The sequence below is a fragment of the Penaeus chinensis genome, chromosome 5, assembly GCF_019202785.1.
Source record: "Penaeus chinensis breed Huanghai No. 1 chromosome 5, ASM1920278v2, whole genome shotgun sequence".
In the NCBI taxonomy this organism is placed as follows: Eukaryota; Metazoa; Arthropoda; class Malacostraca; order Decapoda; family Penaeidae; genus Penaeus; species Penaeus chinensis.
Window position 1 is genome coordinate 37,138,969 of NC_061823.1, and position 5,000 is coordinate 37,143,968.

The 5,000-nt window shown below is 48.8% G+C and overlaps 1 protein-coding gene across 2 annotated transcripts in view; it reads right to left on the bottom strand.

Annotated features, from left to right (window-relative positions):
• LOC125025760 overlaps positions 1–5,000 on the bottom strand; it is a 21,554-nt gene that overhangs the window by 15,645 nt on the left and 909 nt on the right. The gene's annotated exons all lie outside the window — the stretch shown is intronic.

Genomic DNA, 5,000 nt, shown 5'->3' on the forward strand with positions numbered 1-5,000 from the left:
GTCTTTCTCTCTCATCTCCTCTCTCTTCATCGAAAACTCCAGTCTCGCTCCTCTCTCGTTCTCTCATTCACTCTCTCTCGCTCATCTCTCTTCGTTCCTCACATCTCCGACTCTCCTTCTCGAACCCTTCTCTCTTTTTTCTCTTAATCTCGCTTGTCTCCTTTTCTCTTTCTCTTTCTCTTTTCTCTTTCCCCTCTTTTTCCCTTCCCTTTCTCTTTCTCTCTTATCCTCTGTTCCCCTCTTTCCTCTTTCTCCTCTTTTTCCTCCCAATCTTCCAAGTTGTCTCCTGCCCCGTCCCCTTGTCCCCTCTGTACTTTCCCCGTCTATCTCTTTCTCTCATTTCCATTCACTATCTTATGTCTCTTGTCTCTTTCTCCTCAAGTCACTCCTCTCACTCCGCGTTCAATCTTTCCCCCCTTTCGTTTCTCTCTCCTCGGCTCTTTCATCTCTCTTAACCCTCTCTTCTTTTCCCCTCGTTTTTCTCTCTTCTCTTATCTTTCTCTCTCTCTCTTTTCTCTTTCCTCTTTCTTTCACTCTCTCGCTTCGCTCTCTTATCTCATTTTCTCCCTCTTTGTCTCTATCTCTCTGCCCACTCATCGTCTCTCCTCCCTTCTTTCTCACCTCTCTTCTCTCTCATCCTCAGTCTCTCATATTCTCTCTTTTCATCTCTCTCTCTCATCATCGCAGAATCCTCCACTTTTGCTTTCTCCAAACTCTTCTCAGTCTCTTTCTCTTCTCTTTTCTCTCGAATCTCTCTCTCTACTCTTAATCTTTATCTTATCTTACTTCCTCTCCTCTCTCTAAACCCTTTCTCTCGCTCTCCTAGACTCTCTATCGGAGTCTCTATCCCTTTCTTCCTCTCTCTATCCGTATATCCCTTTCTCTCTCTATATTTAGTCCCTTTCTCCCTTTCGTTCTATCTCTAACCCAACCCCTTGCTCTATCACTAACCCCTTTCTCTCTCTCTACACCACCTTTCTCTCTCAATCTACCCTCCTTTCTCTCTCTCTCTACCCCTGACCCCTATTCTCATTCTCTCTCTCTATACTCTCTAAACCCCTTTCACTCTCACGTCTCGACTCTCACATTGCTCTCGTCTCTCGTCCCTCTGTTTACTCATCTCTCCATCCTTCTGAACTCTCATCTCTCATCCTCACCTCTCTCATCTATCTCAATTTCTTCGCTCTCCCCCCCTCTCACTCTCATCCCCCATCACCACGCCCCTCCTCTTCCCCACTCTCCTTCTCTCAATTCTAACCTCTCAATAATCTCTCCTCACCTCTCCGATCGGTCTCCATCGCCTCTCTCTCTCGTCCTCTCCATTTCCCACTATCTTTCTCTATCCTCTCTCTATCCTTTTCTCTATCTCTCTTCCTCTCTATGTCTCCCATACACCCATTCCCTCTTTCTCTCCTACTTCATCCATTTCCCCTTTTTCTCTCTCTCTCTCTACCTCTCCTTTCCCCTCTTGTCTCTCATCTCTCTTTACCTCTCCCTTTCCCCCTTTCTCTCTCCTCTAGCTCTCAACCCATTCCATCTCTCTCTCTCTCTCTCTACCTCACTCCATCTCTCTCTTCAGTCTCTCATCCAATCCCGTCCATCTCTCATCTCCACTCACACGCGATCAGAAATCTCCATCCTCTCCATCCTCCCTCTCTCCACTCTCTCTCTATCTCTCTCTCTCTCTCTCGATCCGCCAGTCCTCTTCAATCCTCTCAACTCATTCATCGCGTCCAACTCGCTCACTCTCTTCTCCTCTCTTGTCTCTCCCTTTTCCCTCTTTATCTCTCTCTATCTCTCCCTTTCCCCTTTCCCCTCTTTCTCTTCTCTCTACCTCGTCCCTTTCCCCTCTTTCTCCTTCATCTCTCTACTCATCTACGTCTCTCTACCTCTCCCTTTCCCTCTTTCTCTCTCTCTACCTCTCCCATTCCCCTCTTTCTCTCTTCTCTCTCTCCTCATCTCACCCCCTCTACCTCTCTCTCTCTCGTCTCAATCATCGGAGAGCACTCTTCGATCCGTCTCTCACTATCGTCTCTCCCAAGACGGCTCTTACAGTCTTATCGTTATCAATCCCTCAAATCGCTCTCATACGATCCAATCACGAAGACGTCTAAAAACATCTCGAACCCCATGTCATCATAAACGAAAATTAATCACTCGTCCAACAACTCTCCCCATCAAACTCGAGACTCACAGTCTCGTCTCGTTCTCTCCATCTCTCAATCGCTTCCTGTCAAAACACCACTCGCCAAGAACACCGTTTCCTATCTAACCTCTTCAGAAACTGCAAACACTCTCTCTCCATCTCCACCTCCTTCTCTCCGTACGTCTCCTCTCTCTCATCTCTCCTCTCCTCTAGCTCTTACCTCTCCCCCTTCCCCTTCTCTCTCGTCTAACTCTCCCTTTTCCCTCTTTCTCTCAGCTCTCTCTTTCTCTCTCTAAAACACCCTCTCACCTTTCCCTCTCTCATCTTATCTCTCCTCTCTCTCGTCGAATCTCTCTCCTGGCTCTCATCTCGCTCTTTCTCTCTCTCTCTCTCTCTCTCTCCAAATCTTAGCACTCTCCTCCTCCCCTCTCTCGTGCCTTCTCCTCTCTCGTCTCGGAATCCACTCAATCAGTACGTCACAACCTCTCCTCCTCTCAGTCTATCATCCTCTCCTCCCGCCCCTGATCTCTCTCCAATCCGTCTCATCTCTCGTCATCTCTCCATTCTCTCTTCTCTCCTCTCTCACCTTTCCCTCTTCCTCTCTCTCTCCTCTCTCCCTTTCCCTCTATTTCTCTCGTCTCTTCTCATCCCTTTCCCTTATCCCTCTTTCTCTCGTCGCCTCTCTCCGTCTCTCTCTCCTAAAATCTCTCCCTCCGACATCCCTTGTTTCATCCCTCATTTCTCTCTATCTCTCATCTTCTCCTCACTCCCTTTCCCTCTTCCTCTCTCTCTAACCTCCTATTTCCCTCGTGCTCTCTCTCTGAAGCTCTCCATATCCCGCTTTCCTCTCTCCCGTCATTCACTCTCATCTCTCCTCTCGGCGTCCCCTTCTTCGTCTCTCATCATCCTCTTCTCTCTCTCTCCTCTCTCTCTTCCTCTTCCCATTTCCCTCTTTCTCACTCTCTCTCCTAACTCTCCCTTTTCTTCCTCTTTCTTCATCTCTCATGCGCTTTCTCTCTACCTTCTCCCTTTTCCCTCTCCTCTTCTCCTCGATCATCCCTCCTCCGTCTCTCACTCTCTCTTTTTCTCTCCTAATTCCTTCTTTCTATCTTTCCTATCTTTCCTCTGTTCTATTCACACGCATTTCCGCGCCTCTCCTCCCATCCTCACTTCTCCCATACGCTCATCTCATCTCCCCATCCGCTCCAACTCTCAAGACATCATCATCAAACAATCAAAGAAAAATAGATTACGTCCAGCTAAGATCTCTCTCTCCTCTCATCTCGATGTATCCATATAGTCGGGATCTCCGCCGACTCTCTTCAACTAAATTCATTCTACATCGCCTCAAATCTTCGACGTACCGTCTCTCTCGGCCGTCGTCCAGTCTCTCTCACTCTCAAATCTCCTCTACCTCCCTCTCTTCTCAGCTCCCTCCTAATCATCTCTCTCTCTCGCTCCTCTTTCTCTACTCTCTCTCTTCTCTCCCTCTCCTCTCTCACTCTCCCTCTTTCTCTCTCTCATCTCTCTTCTAACTCGAATCTCCTTCCCTCATCTACATCTCTCGTCCAAGGCTACCACTTCCCCTCATCCGCACAACCGCAAAGTCCTCAACTCTCCCCTCTCTCGCCCTCATCAGCATCTCAATCCTGTCTCTAGCTCACACTCTCGAGATCTCGAAAATCTCTCACCATCATATCCATAGATCTCCTTAACATCCACCTCTCCTCTTCTCCTCAATCTTCTCCCTATCCTTCTCATCAGCATCTCTCTCTCTGCTCTCGCCTTTCCCTCTTGCTCTCTCTCTCTCTCGAATCCCTTTCCCTCATTTCTCCCTCTCATCTAAACTCTTACCTTTCCCTTTTTCTCTCTCTCTAGATCTCTCCTATTCCCAGCTTCTCACTCTCTATTTCTCTTCTCCTAGCTCTCCCATTCCCTTTCTTTTTCTCATCTCTCTTCTCTCTCTCCCCTCTCTTTTCCCTCTCTCCTCTCTCTTCTCCTCTTATCTCTCCCCCTCCCCTCTCCCTCACTTTTTTCTCTACTCTTCCCCCTCTCTCTTCTCCAAACCTCCCCTTTTCCCTCTTTTCTCTCTCTAACTCCCCTTTTTTCCTCTTTCTCTCTCTCTCTCTTTCTCTTCTCCTCCCTTTCTCCTCCCTTTCCCTCTCTCTCTCTCTCTCCTCCTTCTAAAAAACCTCTCTCTCTCCTCTACATCTCCTCTTCTTCTCCCCTCCTCTCTCACTCTCCCTCCTCTTTTCTCTCTCTCTCCCCTCCCAACCTCTTCCTCTCTCTCTTCTCTCCTACCTCTCCCTTTCTTCCCCTTTTCCTCTCTCTCTCCCTTCCTTCTTTTCTCTCTCTAACCTCCATTCCTTTTTCTCTCCCCCAAACTCTCCCCTTCCCTCTCTTTCTCTTTCCTTTCCTCCTCTCTTTCTCCTCCTCTCCCTCTCCCTCCTCTCCTCTTCCTCTCCCTTTCCCTTTTTTCTTCTCTCTTCCCTCTCCCCTTTTCCCCTTTCCTCTCTCTCTAACTCTCCCCTTCCCTTCTTTCTCCATCCTCCCTCCCTCTCTCTCTCTCTTCTCTCCCCCCTTTCTCCTCCCCTCTCCCTCTTCTTTCCCTCCTTTCCTCCCTCTCTCTTCCCCTCCCTCCTCTCTCCTCCCTCTTCTCTCTCTCCCCTCTCCTCTCTCCCTCTCTTTTCCCCACTCCCTTCTCTCCTCTCCTCTCTCATCTCTCTCTATCCTCCCTCTCTCTCTCACTCTCCTCTCTCTCTCCTCCCCCCAAATCATCTCCTCTCTCCCTCACTCTCTCCCTTCTCTCTCCTCTCTCCCTCTCTCCTCTCCCAACTCTTCCCTCTTCCTCCAT